Consider the following 20,721-nt stretch of genomic DNA (forward strand, 5'->3'; position numbering starts at 1 on the left):
TTTCCTTTCTCATGCACAGTATATTACTAAGTTCACTATACTATTCAGGAAAATGGGATACTTTTCCCTTTTTTACAGGAGAAAAAGGACAAAAAAAAAAAACTAAATTAAACGACCATAAAGGAAAAAAAAAAAACCTAAATAGAATCCACTACTAGTTAGGGAAGCAAGAATAAAAATGTTGGGAAGTTTTATTGTCCCTGGCCATTTTAGACTTGCTTTGGGGGAGCAGAAATGCCTGAATGAATAAATCTTTAGTCCAGCGAGGGAACAATGCCCAGAAAAGGAACAGACTGAGTAGCAGGCTTTCAAAATGTGTCTGAGTCAAAAACACAAGGGAACATATTGGCAAGGATGGGGAGAAACAGAACCCTTCCTATGTTGCCGATAGTGACATAAAATGGGGCAACCACTTGGGAAAACAGTTGGGCAGTTTCTTAAAAAGCTAAACATAAACTTATCCTATGACCCCAGCCACTCCCCCTCTTAAGTATCTACTCAAGAGAAATGAGGACGTGTCCACATAAAGACGTGTACATGAGTGTTCACAGCAGCATTATTCACAATTGCCAAAAGATGGAAACAGCCCAAATGTCCATCAGCTGGTGAGCAGAAAAACAAAATGTCGGCTAGTCATACAGAGGAACGCCATTCGGCAATGAAAAGAAACAGACTACCGATACAGGATACAACACGGACAAATTTCAAAAACCACATGCTTATGCAAAGAAGCCAGCTGTAAAACAATATATACTGTATGATTCCATTTATACGAAATGTCCAGAAAAAGCAGCTCTGCACAGACACAAAGTAGACTGGACTCTGTGGGAGTGGGATGGAGATTAACTGTAACTGGGCACAACAGATCTTTTACGGGTGATGGAAACAATCTAAAACTAGTTATAGCGATAGCTGCGCAACTTATGAAATCATTATGTTGCACATTTGAAACCGGTGAATCTTACGGCATGCAAACTGCATCTTGATAAAGCTGTTTTTACAAAGGGCGCTGTCAGTGGGACACTTGAGGTGCACAGGCGTGAGCTGCTGGACTTGGTACAACTAAGGCTTATTAACGCTAACACACAGGTAAGCCCCAGGGAGAGGAAAGGCTGTCATCATTTTCTTCTCTGATATATGCCTTGAAAGATAACCTGGGGGAAACAGTTCCACAGAGGCAGAAGCTCTGTGGCTGAACAAATATTCCAGAACAAACACAAGCAAGGTAGGGACAGACCTGCTGGAGTCTCAACCAGGTTCATGCCGCATGACTGAACTGAGCAAGTCTTGGAGAAGCCTGGGTCAGAAGCACAGGCAGGATCCACTGCCTGCAAAAGGGGAGGCACCCAGTGATCACAAGGTGCAGGTGGGCCCTGGCAGGCAGGGCCCAAGAGCGAGGGGAGACGGGAAGCACTTCCCTCACAGGAGCAGCCAGGAGGGTGGAAAGCAAACAGCAAGTGACAGGAAGCTTGCGGTCCCCAAGGCAGCAAGCTCTTTCAGGGAGCTTGGCACCACCTCAGACTTCTCTTGGGCTGGGTAAGATGTTGCAAAAATACCTGGAGAAAGCTCATGGGAGCCTCATCAGAAAATAAAATCAAAAGATCACAGGCCCTTGGACTATGGGAAGAGGGGAGGAAGGGGAGAGGAGAAGGCAGAGGCTTGGCTGAGTCAGGCCTGCTGGGCTGGGTGTGGAGAGAGGAGTCAGGACTCAAACGGCCACCATGAATCCTCCTCCACACCTGACTCATTCTGGGACCTTCCCCAACTTACAGGGCCATTGGAGCCCACCCCCCACCATCTCCTCAGATGTGCGATGGAGATCTTATCCACTACAAAAAGTCTCTGTGAGGATTAACAAGGGAATATAAGGCACTGAGAAAAAAGGGTATTGTATCTTAATGAAAACATAAAGAGTTTTTCACGGTCCCACTGCTGGATTCATCATGCTGGGACTCCCATTCCTCTACATCCCCATAAAGGTAATGGAAAAGACAGGAAAAGAGGAAGGAAAATAACACACTTCACATTACGCCAAGTTTATCATGAACCAATATCCAGGAACGGTTAGCAAAGTAAGCATGAAGCGAGTGAGCAAGTAAAACCAACCACTCTGGAGGAAGAGAAACCTGCAACAGGTCAAGATGTCATTCTTAGGCCAATGGTCCAGTGAGGGTAAAGCCCATTGTATGGGGCTGCAAAACATGCTGAACACTTGGTATTTCTTCTTCAGACAGTATCCCCACCTCAACTGGCTTAGCACAGTCCCTGGCTATAGAACCCATTCCCTGCTGAGATTCCATACTTAAAACCTAAACATCTTAATTTTAGAAGACTCCCAAAAGGCTTCTTCACTATAAACTATGACTTTAATTCCATGTGGGGAATGCATGGAGGTCCAGGATCAACAAAGAGTTCCCTCCCATCTTTAGGGTGTAAACTTCTAGCAATTAGCAGCTGTAGGAGATATGACGTAGGTGCCTCTTACCTAAAATTTAAACGGAAGGAGAAGCAGGTATTTCTGAAAGTCAAGAAATGCTTGGGGGATGAAAGGATAAGGGGATGGGGATTTATTTACTCCTCTTGTGAGTACCCCCACACATACATCAAAGCATGTACCTCCAAAGTGAATTGCCTCATGGTAGTATTTTACAAGCTTTCCTTGTTTGCTTATTTCTAATTGGCAACAAATGCACAGCACTGAAATTGGAGCCTAATATGTCATTCATGTCAAAGGGGCTGGAAAGGTCAGTATTGACTTGAGTGACGATTATTACTAAAGTTTTCAGAATGGAAATTTAAAAAGGGATTCAAAGATTAAAAAAATCCTCCTTATAAACATCAACAGTGAAAGGCATTGGTGGAACTGATTCCTTGCCTATTATAGCACTCAAAGTCTGGAAAAAAAGGAAAACCGGCTCTTTTTTTTAAATATAAATTTATTTATTTTAATCAGAGGTTAATTACTTTACAATATTGTATTGGTTTTGCCATACATCAACATGAATCCGCCACAGGTATACCAGCTCTAGCTAGAGTGAAAATCAACATGGTCTTGAGAATAAATCTGATGATTCTTGCCCTTCAAGGAGAGAAATTTAGTTAATGCCGAAGGTTTTCTCTCTTTTGACCTACACATTAGGAGACTGGGAAACTATAATTTATGTATCCAGTGAACGCAAAATTGATTAACAGGTCAGTGTAAATGTCAGCTTGAGGGAATTTAACAAGTGTAGTTCCACAAGGGTCAGTTCTTGCCCAGTACTACTTAACATTTTCATTAATTACTTGCTGACAGAATAGGTGATAGAATTGGAGGTATATCATTAAACATGTCAATTTATAAAAAAATAGTTAAAATAAAAATAGGTGTCAATAAATTGGCAGACAAAGAGGGACCATTTGGTACTTCCAGGGCTCTGCTTGGCACAAAGCCGGTGTCCAGTAGATGTTGGCTAAATTGAATAAATGCCAACAAAACAAAAGATCAACACGAGTGATTCCCTGAAGGAGGAAATGATACTCTTTAAGTTTTTATAAATACCTACCATGCATTTGTGTCTCAGCTGGTAGACCTGGGTTCGATCCCTGGATTGGGAAGATCCCCTGAAGAAAGGAAAAGCTACCTACTTCAGTATTCTGGCCTAGAGAATATACATAGTATACAGTCCAACTATATAGTCCAACTATACAGTCCATGGAATCACAAAGAGTCGGACACAACTGAGTGACTTTCACTTTTCACCATGCATTTATTTAATTTTTTTTTTAACTTTTGAACTATTTTTGAAGTCTTTATTGAATATGTTACAACACTGCTTCTGTTTTATGTTTGGGACTTTTTTGCTTTTGTTTTTGTTTTTGTCACAAGGCATGCAGGATCTTTGATCCCTGACCAGGGATCAAACCTGCAACCCCCACATTGGAAGGTAAAGTCTTAACCACTGGACCACTAGGCAAATCCCCTCGGTTCAGTTCATTCGCTCAGTCATGTCTGACTTCGCAACCCTATGGACTTCAGCATGCTAGGCTTCCCCGTCCATCACCAACTCCCTGAGCTTACTGAAACTCATGTCCATTAAATCAGTGATGCCATTCAACCAGCTCAGCCTCTGTCATCCCCTTCTCCTGCCTTCAATCTTTCCTAGTATCAGGGTCTTTTCGAATGAGTCAGTTCTTCGCATAAAGTGTCCAAAGTATTGGAGCTTCAGCTTTATCATCAGTCTTTCCAATGAATATTCAGGATTGATTTCCTTTAGGATTGACTGGTTTGATCTCCTTGCTGTCCAAGGGATTCCCAAGAGTCTTCTCCAACACCACAGTTCAAAAGCATCAATTCTTCGGCACTCAGCTTTCCTTATGGAACAACTCTCACATCCATACATGACCACTGGAAAAACCATACCTTTGACTAGACAGACCTTTGTCAGCAAAGTAATGTCTCTACTTTTTAATATCCTGTCTACTTTTGTCACAGCTTTTCTTCCAAGGAGCAAGCGTCTTTCAATTTCATGGCTGCGGTCACCGTTTGCAGTGATTTTGCAAACCAAGAAAATAGAATATGTCACTGTTTCCATTGCTTCCCCAACTATTTGCCATGAAGTGATGGGACCAGATACCTTGATCTTCGTTTTCTGAATGTTGAGTTTTAAGCCAGCTTTTTCACTCTCCTCTTTCACCTTCATTAAGAGGTTCTTTAGTTCCTCTTCTCTTTCTGCCATAAGGGTGGTGTCATCTGCATAGCTGAGGTTATTGATATTTCTCCCAGCAATCTTGATTCCAGCTTGTGCTTCATCCAGCCTGGCATTTCACATGAAGTACCCTGCATATAAGTGAAATAAGCAAGGCAACAAACAATATACAGCCTTGACATACTCCTTTTCCAAGCTGGAACCAGTCTGTTGTTCTATGTCCAATTCTAACAATTCTAGCTTCTTGACCTGCATATGGATTTCTCAGGAGGCAGGTAAGGTGGTCTGGTATTCCCATCTCTTGAAGAATTTTCCACATTTTGTTGTGATCCACACAGTCCAAGGCTTTAGTATAGTCAATGAAGCAGTAGATGTTTTTCTGGAATTCTCATGCTTTTTCTATGATCCAACAGATGTTGGCAATTCGATCTCTGCTTCCGCTGCCTTTTCTAAGTACAGTTTGAACATCTGGAAGTTCTAGGTTCAGGTACTGCTGAAGCCTAGCTTGAAGAATTTTGAACATTACTTTGCTAGCATGTGAGATGAGTGCGATTGTGCAGTAGTTTGAACATTCTTTGGCACTGCCCTTCTTTGGGACTGGAATGCAAAATGACCTTTTCCAGTCCTACGGTCACTGCTGAGTTTTCCAAATTTGCTGCCATACTGAGTGTAGCACTTTCACATCATCATCTTTTAGGATTTGAAATAGCTCAGCTGGAATTCCATTAGCTCCACCAGCTTTGTTTGTAGTGATGCTTTCTAAGGCCCACTCGACTTCACACTCCTGAATGTCTGGATCTAGGTGAATGATCACACAACCATGGTTGTCCGAATCATTAAGATATTTTTTGTATAGTTCTGTGTATTCTTGCCATCTCTTCTTAACTTTCTGTTTCTGTTAGGGAAGTCCTCTATGATGCATTTAAAACTCAGTGTAAAATTTCTTATAACAATATACCCATGACCCACCAAAAGCAAGAGCTAGATAACAAAAATGAACGTGTATCAATAAACTGATACAGTTTGCAAATACTGTATAGTGGGGGACACACTCAATAGTTCAAAACTTGGTGCACACTGCTATCCTTTTCCTTAAGTATAGACACATGGATAGATAGATCTACCCCTGTCTGGAAAGTGAATGCGAAGGAAGGAAAGGGATGAGAGAATAACCAACAAAGATTAACGGTCTCAGTAGAACACAGCAACAGCAAACCGAGGTGCAGCTGGGTGGAGAAAAAAATACAGTCACACCAAGCCAAGCCTTGGAAACACAAGTTCCATACTCCTACGTGGCTAGCTCACCCCCAAGTAGGATGGGACAGGACACCATTATTCACTTCCCTCTGAGTGACTGGGTAGCTCCTGGAGGTTTTATTTTGTTTGGGGAATGGGGAAGCTTTATTTTTAGCTAGAGAGAAGAATAGAAGCATAGCTTACTGATGATGACTACCCTATCTAGAGGCTCGGCCCTCAATCCACTTTCCGTGGGCAGTGGAAGGACTTAACAAAAATATACAGACTCTCACATGCCAAGTGGAGTACTCCAGCATAGCCAGGTAAGCAAGTGGAGGAATCAAGAAAAAAACTTCAAACTATTTTTCAGACCAAATATTAGGTCCTGGTAGAATTTTCTTTAGTTAAAAAAAAAAAAAAAGAATAAGCAGACAATAAATAAAGGCCCTTCAAAACTACAAGAAAAAATATAAGAAAGAATTTAAATAATGTTTTGTTCTCATAAGGAAACTTAAAAGGAGTATCACCTTTAGTGGAGGGGCTTCCCAGGTGGTGCTACTGATAAAGAACCTGCCTGCCAATGCAGGAGACCTAAGAACAGTAGGTTTGATCCCTGGGTTGGGAGGATCCCCTGGAGGGCGTGTAACCCACTCTAGTATTCTTTCCTAGAGAATCCCGTGTACAGAGGAGCCTGGAGGGCTACAGTCCACAGAGTCGGAAGCAACCTGGCATGTACGCACCTTAGTGGAAAAGAAAAATGAAGATATCAATGCTGTAAAATCAAAGTTGACAAGCTAGAGCTAATGAGAAATGAAGAAAAAAGCAATATGAATTCAGAACTGAAAAAATGCTGGAGAAACATCCAGAAGCAGAATTAACATTGCAAAAAATTAAATCTATGGTAAGGAGCCTGGCTTCAGAGGAGGGGGAAAAAAATCACCTGAAATGCAGAGGAGACGGATAAAGAGATAAAGGATAAATAGAGAAACTATGGAGGACAAGATGACATAGAGGTTTTGTTTATTGTGAAAAAGTATATTCACTTCTAACACATCAATCTGATTTTGCTTCAGGGTAAGTTCCCTGCAAGCCACAGGGTAGAGAGTTCAGAGGTAACTCTAACTGAGGTCATTTAATTATATATTCATTCATTCAGTAGGTGTTTACTGGTTGCCTTTTATATGCAAGGAGCCCATAGGCTCACTAAATCAAACACAAGAGGTTCCAGTCCTCCTGGGGCACATCACCTAGTAAAGGAGCAGAGAATGAATAAATTCATGAATGGATAATACAGAAACAAATAAAACAATTACCAACTGTCACAGGTAAGAAACAAACAAGGTGCTGAGACAGAAAACAAACAAAAGAGAAGAGCCTGCTTTTGACAGAGCAGCAAGGAGAGTCCTTCTAAGGAGACAACTTTAAGTTGGGAAATCAAGGGTGAGAAGGAGCCAGGCCTTGGAAGAATGGAAAGCTAACGCCAGGCTATGAACTATGAAAAGCATGGTGAGTTTCAGGAGGAGCTAGATTGTAGTAGCATAAAATAATATGCAAGATGTAGGTAGGGGCCAGACTTCCCTGGTGGATCAGCGGTAAAGAACTCGCCTGCCAATGCAGGATAGTGGGTTCAATCCCTGGGTGGGGAAGATCCCCTGGAGAAGGAATCCACTCCAGTAAACTTGCCTGGGAAATCAACCGGACAGAGGAGCCTGGCAGGCTACAGTCCATGGGGCAACAAAGAGTCAGACGTGACTTAGTGATGAAAAAACAATAGGCAGGGGCCAGGTCGTACGGAATCTTTGGGGTTTTTTTTTTTTAGCATTCGTTTATTTATTTGGCTGCACCAGGTCTTCATTGTGGCACATGGGATCTTCAATCTTCATTGCACCATGAGGGATCTTCAGCCATGGCAGGTGAGATCCAGCTCCCTGACCAAGGATCCAACCTGGGCCAACTGCATTGGAAGAGCAGTCTTAACCAGTGGACCACCAGAGACGTCCCGGTCACATGGAATCTTGGAGGCCACTGAAAGAATTTGAATGGTCTCCTTAACATCTGTTCTGAGAAATGCTGAGTTCCCCCTGCTTGTTGGATCAGGAGGATGACCAATAGGTAGGAGGGGATTCTGTGCCATCCCACCTAGCCACCAAAGACAGTGGCTCAAAGGGACCTGTCTTAGATGTTTGTCCCTTTCCCTGTGTTAGATGTAGTCAGCTATAACTTTGCCTCCTAATACACTAGCAGCTTCCCTGGCTGCTCAGTTGGTAAAGAATCCACCTGTAATGCAGGAGACCCCAGGTCAGTTCCTGGGTTGGGAAGATTCCCTGGAGAAGGGATAAGCTACCCAGTCCAGTATTCTTGGGCTTCCCTTGTGGCTCAAATGGTGAAGAATCCACCTGCAATGTGGGAGACCTAGGTTCGATTCCTGGGTGGGGAAGATCCTCTGAAGAAGGGAACAGCTACCCACTCCAGTATTCTGGCCTGGAGAATTCCATGAACAGAGAAGCCTGACAGGCTACAGTTCATGGGGTCACAAAGAGTCGGACATAACTGAACGACTTTCACTGTCACACTAGCAAAACTTTCAGCCCAGGGCTAAGGTATCAAATCACTTCTATGAATGCAAAAGTGAATTTAGAAAGCAATCCTTTCTGGACCTAGAGACTGTCACACAGAGTAAGTCACAAAGATAAAAACAACTATTATATATTAACACATACATGTGGAATCTAGAAAACTGGTACAGAAGTTTTCTGCAAAAAACAAACAAACACCTATCTGCAAAGCAGAGACAGAGACAACAGATGCAGAGAACAAATGTATCAGCACTGAGGGGGACGAGGAGGGGTGGCTGAACTGGGAGATTGGGATTGACCCATGAGACTGAGACTGACATATACGGGCCTTCCCTGTTAGCTCAGTGGTAAAGAATCCCCCTGCCAAGGAAGGAGACGCAAGTTTCATCCCTGGGTCAGGAAGATCCCCTGGAGGAGGAAATGGCAACCCACTCCACTATTCCTGCTTGGGAAATCCCATGGACAGAGGAGCCTGGTGGGCTACAGACCATGGGGGTCACAAGATCTGGACACAGTTTAATGACTAACCCACCACCAACCATGTATAAAACTGGTAACTAGTGAGAACCTACTGTAGAACACAGGGAACTTTATTCAGCGCTCTGTGGTGACCTAAAGGGGAAGAAAACCCAACAAAGAGGGGATATATGTACGGCTGATCCACTTGGCTGCACAGCGGAAACTGACACAATATTGTAAAGCAACTATACTCCAATAACCATTTTTTTAATCGATCCATTCATGCCAACCTTGTCACAGACATAGTCTCACTAGTTCGAAGTTAAGATCTTTACAGAAGAGGAGGCAGCCGTAGCAGACGGGAAGTCTGCTGAGCTGAGACCTGGATCCTTTATCCCATTCTTGCTCTCTCGTCTCTGTTGCCAGACTGTTATCTTTTCTGTATCTTAATATCCTCTCTTAAGCATGACCTTGCTCATGTCATACTACCTGTGCCTCAGTTTCCTCATCTGTAAAGCCCTGGGGAGAGAGAACAACCTGGTCTCTAAGCCCCCTTTTGAATTTAAAACATAGGAAATCTCTGAAAGAGGAGAGCCCACTTGTATATAAACAGCTTATTGCTGACAGAAATGGAGGACAATTTTAATGCCAAACTGAAGTAATCTGCTCAGGTTTTTCCTTGCACAAGATACCGAATATTATTTTAACAAAAACTTTATCATATTAATTTCCATAATAGCAAGTCTTCCATGTATAACAGAGGTTCTATATTTGTTGAACTAGTGACATAGCTTTCCTATGTTGAACAGGAAAATTTTAGCACAGATATATTTATTAAGCATTGTCCATTTAAGAAACTATTTTTTAGAATATGCACTCAACTTCTGCCAGAGTATTCAATGCAAACTATTCAAGTATATTTAAAATGTGATGTTTTAAAAACTGAGTTAGTAGTGGGGAGATAAAGAGATTTTATTTTTTAGTTTAGCAGATCTGTGGAGAAGGCAATGGCACCCCAGTCCAGTACTCTTGCCTGGAAAATCCTATGGATGGAGGAGCCTTGTAGGCTGCAGTCCATGGGGTCGCTAAGAGTCGGATACGACTGAGCAACTTCACTTTCACTTTTCACTTTCATGCACTGGAGAAGGAAATGGCAACCCACTCCAGTGTTCTTGCCTGGAGAATCCCATGGACAGAGGAGCCTGGCGGGATACAGTCCATGGGGTTGCAAAGAGTTGGACATGACTGAAGCAACTTTGCACGCACACAGGCATGCTGTATTATATTAAATCAACTCTAAAAGATTCTGAGTATCTGAATGTTTATTCACTCATACGTGGTAGGGAAAGGAGAGCCTCAACAAACACATAAATGAGTAATTCCAAAGCATTCTCTATAGCAAAGAGTACCTGAATAAAATAAGGTGGGACAGAAAGTAGCACAATCCAGGGATAGTATTAGGTTGGTGCAAACACAACCGCAGTTTCGGACTGTGAATTGTAAATCATTATAACTAGGCTCAAATGCATCTTTACTAATCAAAATAGGAACCATTACAATCAACAGATTTTTCCCAATAAGAAATATGTTTGTTTATTCCTGTAACATAAACATCCGTGCTTCGGGATTCGATGAACTTTTGGAAAGCATTTTCTGCCTCCTGCTGGTTGTGGAAGTGTTTTCCCTGCAAAAAGTTGTCGAGATGCTTGAAGAAGTGGTAGTCAGTTGGCAAGAGGTCAGGTGAACGTGGCGGATGAGGTAAAACCTCGTAGCCCAATTCATTCAATTTTTGAAGAGTTGGTTGTACAACATGGTCAGGCGTTGTCATGGAGAAGAATTAGACGCCTGCTGCAGGTGTAGCCGTTTTCGGTGCATCTCATCAATTTGCTGAGCACACTTCTCAGGTGTAATGGTTTCGCTGGGATGCAGAAAGCTGTCGCGGATCAAACGGGCAGCAGCCCACCAAACAGTGACCATGACCTTTTTAGGTGCAAGTTTGGCTTTAGAGAGTGTTTTAAAGCTTCTTTTCAGTCCAACCGTTGAGACAGTTGTCACTGATTGTCACCTAAAATCCACTTTTCATCACATGTCACAATCTGATCAAGAAATTGTTCATTGTTGTTGTACAGAATAAGAGAAGATGACACTTCAAAACGATGAATTTTTTATTTGTGGTCAGCTCATGAGGCACCCTCTTATTGAACGTTTTCACCTTTCCAATTTACTTCAAATGCCAAATAACCATAGAATCATCAACACTGAGTTCTTCAGCAACCTCTTGCGTAATTGTAAGAGGATCAGCTTCGAGAGCCTCTAAATTTGTTGTCAACTTCCAACGGCCGGCCACTCTGTTCTTCATCTTCAAGGCTCTCATCTCTTTGCAAAACTTCTTGAACCAGCACTGCACTGTTCATTCGTTAGCAGTTCCTGGGCCAGACACGTTGTTGATGTTGCAAAGTTGTCTCCGCTGCTTTATGACCCATTTTGAACTCGAATAAGAAAGTCGCTTGAATTTGCTTTTTGTCTAACATCATTTCCATAGTCTAAAACAAATATAAGTAATAACTCATTAGCAAAAAAAACATAAAGCGAGAAATGTGCATTAAAATGATATATAACATAACCACATTCTAGAATGTGGTTAGAATAACCACATTTTAGAAAGTATTTTAGAATGTACTCCAATATCACAGGCAAATTTCAATAATGTAAAAACTGCAATTATTTTTGCACCAACCTAATTTTTAAATATTTTATTATTTTTATTTATTTATTTAGCTGCACGGGGTCTTAGTGGCAGCTCATGGGATTCTCAGCCTTCACTGTGACATGTGAGATCTTTAGTTGACGCATGTGGGATCTAGTTCCCTGACCAGGGATTGAACTGGGGTCCCCTGCATTGGGAGAATGAAGTCTTAGCCACTGGACCACCAGGGACGTCCCAAGAATAGTATTTTATATTGAGTGGTTAGGGAAGGCTCCACTGATGTGATATTTGAGCAGAGCTCTGTGGAGAGTTAAGAAATTAGTGGAAAGGAGAACTAGAGAAAGAGAAAAAGCAGTACTTGCAAGAATTCACTGCCAAAATGTATTTCCCCTGTGTAGGATCCTATCCCCAAAAAAATCAAGCTGTAAATTTATTTTTAAATTATATTGGAGCAGGAATAATCCTAGGCACCTGAGAGAAACAAACAAAAAAAAAATCTCTCTGGAGAAGAGCATCTTCATTTCAAAGGATTCCCACAAACAATTTTTTAAAGGACAATGAGAAACTCACAAAAAAATTCACCAAAGCACCTTAGTAAATAATATATTATAAGCAGACAACATCAGCAGAAACACATAAGCCAAGATTATCATTATTACAATTATGAAAAGCAAAGTATACAACAATCATGCTTACTTTGTTTAAAGAAATAAAGCACAAGTCTGACAATATCTGCAGGGAACAAGAATCTGGAAATGACACGAAAGAGTTGGAAAATAACTAAAGAGAATCTCTAAAATAAAAGAAAAAAAAAAGCACAAAAGATCAGTGTCTGGGTTTAACATTGGATTAGACATTGTTGGAGAGAGATTAGTGAAAAAGCCCAAAGAAACTACCCAAAATACTGCAAAGAGAGAAAATACAGAGAAGATATTAAAATATAGAGAGGATACAGTCCTACATGAATTCATTTCAAGTCCTAGGTAGAGAAGAGAGAATGGGGTAAAAGTAATATTTCAAGAGAATTACTGGGAATTTTGCAGAACAAATGAACAATCACAGATTCAAAGGGTTCAATGAAACACAGTCTGAAAATAAATCCACCACCAGATACATCATAGTGTAACTTCATAAGATTAAGACAAAGAAAACATCTTAAATATAGCCATCTTAAATATGATTACTTTGAAAGACTGGCAGTTGTCTTCCCAGTAACAACCATGGGGGTCAAAGACAATGGAATGACATTTTCAGTGTAAGAGGAAACAATTGCCCATCTAGAAATATAGCCTCACTGAAAATACCTTTTTAAAATAGGAGTGGACTTGCCTAGTGGTACAGTGGATAGGAATCCACCTGCCAATGCAGGGAACACGGGTTCCATCCCTGGCTCTGGGAAGATTCCACACAGAGCAAATAAGCCTGTGTGCCCCACCTACTGTGGAGAAGGCAATAGCACCCCACTCTAGTACTCTTGCCTGGAAAATCCCATGGACAGAGGAGCCTGGTGGGCTGCAGTCCATGGGGTCGCTGAGGGTCGGACACGGCTGAGCGACTTCCCTTTCACTTTTCACTTTCATGCATTGGAGAAGGAAGTGGCAACCCACTCCAGTGTTCTTGCCTGGAGAATCCCAGGGACGGGGAGCCTGGTGGGCTGCCATCTATGGGGTCGGACAGAGTCGGACACGACTGAAGTGACTTAGCAGCAGCAGCAGCAGCAGCCCCAACTACTGAGCCCATGCTCCAGAGTCTGCTCTGCAACAGGAGAAGCCAGGGCAGTGAGAAGCCCTTGCACAACTGGAGAGTGGCACCTGCTCACTGAACTAGAGAAAGCCCACATGCAGCAACAGGGATCCACACAACCAAAAACTGCTAAGTAAGTAAACTAATAAAATGAGAGCAAAGCAAAGGCTTTTTCAAACAAGAACTGAGAGAATTTGCTACGAAGAGTTATTCACTAAAAGAAATTCTAAATGATGTTTTTCTGAGAAGAAGGGTAACCCCAGGTAAAAGATGTGAGCAACAAAACAGAAGGAAAGCTGAAAAAGTAACAAAGATATAAATAAATCTAAATTAACACGATTTGCCTAAAACTAAAAAAAATTCTTGGTTTTTTTAAGGAGAAAAATGCATGATAACATGATTTATAATCAAGAGGGAGGTAAATGAAATTAAAAGGTTCTGAGGTCAGTGTACCATTCAAGAGAATAAAGAAATTTATTAATCAATTTTAGGCTTTGATGAGTGAAACGTGTATGTTATAACTTCATGAGGAATCACTAAAAGAATATAAATGGAGTGCCTATATTCAGAACCAGGAAAGGGGAAAAAAATGGAATGTTATGAAAGTCAAAGTTAAAGTGCTAGTCACTCAGTCATGTCTGGACTGAGTGGCCCCGTGGACTGTAGCCCACCAGGCTCTTCTGTCCATGGGGTTATCCAGGCAAGAATATTGGAGTGGATTGCCATTCCCTTCTCCAGGGGATCGTCCCAACCCAGGGATCACACCTGGGTCTCCTGCACTGCAGGCAGATTCTTTATCACCTGAGCCACTAACCAAAATGAGGCAAGAAAGGAAAGGAAACAAAATATAGAAATAGGTAGAAAAAAATAGCAAGCCCAAATAAGAGATGTAAACCTAAACAGATCTGAGATAAAATTAAATATACATGAGCTAAATATTCCAGCTAAAATTCAGACTGTCAGATTGAACGTAAAAAAAACTGCAGTATGTATGCTATTTGCAAAATAATTATAAAGAAATTTGGAAAAGATATATGAGATATATAATTCAAATACCAAATGAAACTTGATCTCAATATATAGATATAGATACATACACAAGAGCAGACACATACATCATTCAAAATATGTAAGTATCAAAGGCTTTAGCTTAAGCAAAAGGAAAGATGGAGGTGGGTTTAATGAAAGATGAGAGAGATTATAATTTCTGGGTTATAGTTTCAGAGGTCGGAAGTCCCAAACGGATCTCACTAAGCTAAAACTGAGGTTCTTGCAGAGCTGAATTTCTTCTGAAGACTCTAGGGGAGAATTTGTCCCCTTGCCTCTTCCACCTTCTAGAGACCACCTGCATCCCTTGGCCCATGGCCCCTTCCACCACCTGCAAAGCCAGCAGCATAGCATCTTCAAATCTCTTTTTACCTCTAACACTCTTGCCCCCCTCTCATAAGGACCCTTGTGATTACACTGGGTCCACCAGGATAATCTCAAAATCCTTCCTCACACTGACAAAGCCCATTCTGTGAATAAGGCAACATATTCACAGATTCTAGGGACTAATTAGGACATGAACATCTACAACGGGATGGGGGAAGGGCATTATTCTGCCTACTACACACTGGACGTCACACTGTGTCCCTCCTGCTCTACCCTAGTAATCAAAGCAACCACAGCTGGTCCCGATTCAAGAGGAAGGGGCACAGACCAGCCTCTCAATGGAAAGAGTGCCAAAGACTCTACGGCATGTCTTTAAGATCCCACCACCACCCTTGTGTGGCGGCTCCATGCTTCCTGGGCAGGGAGGAGCTCCATTACTTTCTTCACTCAGCAGCAGCAAAGAGATGGACAATCTGACGATTCCACAGACATGTGAGAGAAGGCGAAAGATACACAGTGCAGTTGCAGTTTGGGGTAATTTTAAATAGCATCATATAAAACAGTTAATCCCTCTGCTCTTTATGCATAGTCAAGCAAATCCTAGTTTAAATGTATTCCTCTGTAAGAATCAGACTTGAACTGTGTGAGTTTTGAATTATGGGAGTGCTTTCAGAATGCATCCCTTACATAAACTCTGAACACGCTGTACTTGTTTTGATTCTGTGAGGGTCCAAAACATAATATCACACGAAGAAAGAAAACAGGAGATGTGACAATTACAAGCAACTTTCAACATAAGGATTAAAGAATCACCAAATGATTAACTTCCTTCAAAATACGAGTTTCCCATGTGTTTGAATTGAAGGAATGTTTTTTGCTGTTGAAATCAAGCATTATTAGTAAACAGCAGTTGTGAGAACTCGAAGTGGCTAAATTGTAGGCTTTGTTGGAAACAGGCCTGAATAGAACATATTAGCATAAATTGTATTTTTTATGGTTAAGCTGCAGTGTTAAATATCAAACTGTGCTAAACAATTGCTCTCCTTACAGCAGCTAAATTGAACTACCTGTTGTATCAGTTTAGTAAATTGTCAAAACTGGAGAAGTCAGCAATTTCAGTGGATGTGTTTGTAAAATATCCTAAGGTCCTCTGGCTTAACTTCAGTGAACAAAATGCTCCTAAGGGTGTCAAAAGCCTGTCTATTAAAAATAAGGATTAGCAATGGGGTAAAATATAAGACTAATGTTTAAAAGGAAAGTCAGTATACCATAAAAATAATGAACATAATACATTCAGTTCACATTTCATATCAAAAAAGTCTTTATTCTGTCTTAATTTTCTCTAAATTAAGTACGGGATTCAATGATTTTTGTCTCACTATTGTACCTTCAGGAGACAGGACACTGAATTTTGCCCCATTAAATGGAGTATCACTGTTTCCTTCCACTTTTGATCCTGGCTATTTCACACAAATGAGAAGGGGAGATCAAGCAAAATGTATACCCTCTTGACTTCATGGTTTTTGCTCAATTTTATGTATTCTTTGAGAATGCTAAGTATTGCAAATAGGCCTCTGTCTTCTGCCTTAAGTGAATGTATACTGCCCAGCAGATATTAATCATCCTGAGAATTAAGTAGTTGGTATATGGCTTAGTTCTGTCAAGTGTAAAGTTGAGCATCTACATTAGAGAGTGTTAGATGCCAAAGCTAATAGTTGAAAATAAGATCATAAACCCTTGTCTGAGGTCTGACCATTCAAAACCACCTGAAATATTTGAAATAATCAAGCATTAGCTCATAAATGGTTTTCTTATGACTCCTGCAGTACAAGAAGATTGCTAGAGGATCAAACAAGCTGTCCTTAGCACTTCCCTCAGGCTATTTTGCCACTCTTATTTTGATCTCATCTACATAATTGGGAATCATTTTTCATGTTTTTAATACTCTTGTCTAATTATAAAAGCAACACATGCTCATGGTAGAAAATTTAGAAAACATAAACCAACTAAACAAAAAAGTAAAAATCCTCCATAATAATTTTTAAAGCCCCTGAATTCAAAAGAAATTAGAATTGGAGCAAAAAGGTAAACATAAAAATTAACTCATAAAAGTGCTGGAGGGAGATACAGGTGGATTTTTTATGAGTACCTCCCCAGCAATCCCACCCAAGGATCTTATCAGCATTCCCCCCTCCCCACATCAGTGGGCATTCAAGGCAGTCCCATCAGAATCTCAAAGCCAGGAAAACTCCAGAGGACAAATGGGACATATGGAAAATTCATTAAAACATAATGCAAGTTGAGATAGATAGAGAAAAATTAGAACTCAGAGAAGAAAGAAAAGGGATCTGACTAGCAGGATCAGAGACTGTGTCAGAAAAGAAGCATTTGAGTGGACCTGTGAATGGTGACCTTAGCTATCAAGAAACAGAAGTCAACAGGAACTCACTCCAAAGGACAGGGAACGCAATGGAAAGCACAGAGTTAGTTGTGACATTCAGTAAGGATAGTGATCAAGTCACAGAAGAAATGCCCTGGTGACCCACTCTTCAGTTGTCAAGAAAGTCAGACCAGACAGCAATTTGATCCATCCTTTTTTTTTTTTTTTTCAGTGTTTTCTTATGAGTCTGTGTCAGGGCACTCTAGAAAATCTAGCGTCTTCAAACATTTCTGAACTCTGCTAGATGGGGTTATTCTAAAGGCAGTTAACAGGAACTCAGTTCAAACTAGCAAAAAATAGGAATTTATTAACTCACATATTGAGAAGTTTAGTGAGCTGACTGGTTCAGGTAAAGCTTGATCTAGGTGCTTATATGATGCTCCTGTTTCAGTCTTTCTCTGTTCTGCTTGTTCCTGCTTCTCTCTGCAGACTAGCTCCATTCTTTACTGCTGTAAATGGACTCTTCCCATTTCACAGGACAGAGAATTTCTAGCAGCCCCAGGCCAACATCCTTACCACTTACTGGCACAAGTGAAGAGAACAGTTTTCCTCCCTGTATCTGGTAGAAGAGTCTCAGGGAGGCATCTTTGTGACCCAGCCCTAAAACCACCCACCATGACTGGAAGAATGGGCCAACTGTAGGTCACATGCCCCACGTGAGAGTCGGAGGCGGTGTATGTCACCTTCATAGTCAGCCCCACCAGGACCCATGAAGTGAGGGAGCAGCTTCCCAATGGAAGAAGAGAAGGACGGGAGAGTATGTCTGGCACATAGCAGCTTTAACCATCATAGTCTATCTCCCAGATATTTGGGAGGATTTCTTCCTTCTCAAATATCTTCACAGCCCCCCAGACTTGAGTGTGAGTGTGCCTCACTGCTGGTGGATGGTGGCTCTCCTACAATACATGCTACTGAGAGGTATACTAAAGACACACTCAAGCTAGCACCTAAACAACTCCCCTGACAAAGATTTTCATGAAATACTCAAAATAGAAAGCTTCACTAAATTGCAAAATGGAGAACCAAAGGATCCAATCACTCCCTAACCACACCCCCAAGTATAAGAGATATCTGTGTCCAGCTCTTGTGTCTTAGGTTAGAATATTTTAAATATGGTCATTTAAATCAGATCAGAGATTGAACAAGCATTCATACTGTTACCAGCCAGGGTTCCTGGCCTTCCCCCATCAGCAGAAATTGATAAGAGGCCAGATAAGAAATTCAGGCAAGGGTTTACTGGGGCTTCTGCCACAGCACAGGGGAATGAAAACAAGTAGCAGGTTCCCTTGCTTGCTGGCTCTCTGAGTCAGAGTGAGCTGGTTCCTTAAATGGGGTAAAAGTAGCAGTGTATCAGGGGTCAGGCCAGAGGACTGGCTTAGGTGGTTTGCCCACCCTTATATGGTGTTGAGTGCAGCAGGCATACACAGACTGCTGCTTTTGCTCCTGACACCCTGGTTTTGCTCCTGGCTTTTCAGAAGCGGGAGCTGAAGGTTTTTTTTTGGTCTTTTTCTAACATGTTGTCCATACTTTGCCCCAACTGCAGGGGCACATGGTTCTTTTTAGTTTCTTATAGTTTCTTTGTATTTGTTGCTAGAGGAGACATCCGTCCTGATGCAAGCATTGCCCCACTGCAGGAAAGGGTCCCTGGCCTCAGGTCCCAGCCTGTCTCAATATGTCCCTTTACATGTGCCAGGCCCTGTCCTAAGTGTGTTACATACAGTAATACTTTCAATGATCCACGAGGCTGGATCTATTATTATTTCCATCCTGGATGGGGAAGCCAAATCAGAGAGAGGCCACACTCATACACACCTGGATATGAGCCCAGGCAGTCCAGCTCCAGAGTCCATGCTGTTAATCCCAACCCTAGAGTCACCCCACTCAAGTAAGGTAAAAATGAAGATCCAGGGGACAGAAAGAAAAAAAAACAGTGATGAATACTACACTGAAACAAGTAATCTACAAGAGAACAAGCAAGCAGATGTAATAACATAATCTAGACACAGAACTGTCAGCTCCACAGCATGAACCTATGGGCATGGTCCCAGCGCTGGCTAGGACACCAGGACACACTGTCAAGAGAGGCTGGAAGCAATCTGCTGTAACTAATCCAGAGTAAGGCTCCTCCTACACCAAAGGCATGAAGACATCCTCTCCCTGCCACAGATGCTGGGCCCACAAACGCAGCCTCGCATGTACGGATAGCCTTTTTACACAGGACCCAAGGCAGCTCATTGCCACGTGCAATAGTGTTCCTTGAATATTGTGGTCCCTATTATTAGGAGAGTCACAAGGGCAGAGAGACTAGGTTCCAAGATCAAGTATGCATTTATTGAGCACCTATTATGTGGCGGCCATGGGCTAGGTTCTGAGGACATAGGACAATGACCAGACAGATACGGCCACACCCTCATAATACTTTCCACCTAGCCCCGATCTGCTTCACATTCTAGCTGAGGCTAACTAGAGTTTCTAGCATCTTTTACAAGCAGACCTGGGATCTGGACAGTATGCACCTGACAAGCATACAGTTGGTAAAATACTGAATTTGTTACTGTTGTTTAGTCTCTAAGTTGTATCCAACTCTTTGCAACCCCATGGACTGTAGCCCACCAGGTTCCTCTGTCCATGGGGTTTCCCAGGCAAGAATACTGGTGTGCGTTGCCATTTCCTTCTTCAGGGGATCTTCCCCACCCAGGGATCGAACCTGCATCTCCTGCATTGTAGGCGGATTCTTTACCATTGAACCACCAGGGAAGCCCAGATATTTTTCACTGTTTAGTAAATAGCCATTACCTAAATCTCTTAACTGACCCACCATTGCACACCCTAACCTGGCCTCCTTCCCAGGACCCCCTGGAATGTTCTCACAATCCATTAACTAGAGGACTAACCCGGGCCGGGCAGGGGGTCTCCAGGATGCTCTCCAGCATGTGACCTGCACGCAGTGTGATAGGTGGGTACCCACGCCTCTGTTCATATGCACTAAAAACAGCCAAATTGCAAAAAGTGTCTCCCCCCTCTAGACAAGCTTTAAATGCACACTTTTCTGGTTGATTTCCAGTTCTCTTTAGAAACAGTAGTTCTTTATGTTTAAAAAAAAAAAAAAAAACGAAAAGCATCAGACACACAATGTGACAATCAGCAACTGTCTGAGTACCGCCTGTTGATTCAGAGGACGTCTTGCCAAGATGAGACCAAATTACCTCCTCCGCCCCTGCCGCCCACTGCAGCTCCTCTCAACAGACACCTTCTGAACAGAGACTTTGGTGAGCCAGACCCAGATGGCCCAGCAGTCAAGGTAACCAGAGGGCCCTCTCACGGCTCAGACTCCTACTGGCTACATCAGTCACAAAGGGATGCAAATCACACCTGTCAGGGAGTTTTACCTGTCTGTTCACGTGACAGCCTCACTCACTGGGATATCCCCCTACCTGCCCAGTGCCAGAAAACATGAAGACTGGCCCTGAGAGAGGTCTGCAAAAGGCAGTCAGGTTC

General features: G+C 42.1%; 1 long non-coding RNA gene across 1 annotated transcript in view; it reads right to left on the reverse strand.

The window, feature by feature from the left end:
- Positions 1-11,106: 11,106 nt before the first annotated feature.
- LOC138439408 (uncharacterized) overlaps positions 11,107-20,721 on the reverse strand; it is a 48,004-nt gene continuing 38,389 nt past the window's right edge. Inside the window, exon 2 of the long non-coding RNA XR_011256724.1 lies at positions 11,107-11,502. This is a non-coding gene — a long non-coding RNA (uncharacterized lncRNA). The remainder of the gene's footprint in view (positions 11,503-20,721) is intronic.

Source organism: Ovis canadensis, chromosome 1 (assembly GCF_042477335.2).
Source record: "Ovis canadensis isolate MfBH-ARS-UI-01 breed Bighorn chromosome 1, ARS-UI_OviCan_v2, whole genome shotgun sequence".
Classification (NCBI taxonomy): Eukaryota; Metazoa; Chordata; class Mammalia; order Artiodactyla; family Bovidae; genus Ovis; species Ovis canadensis.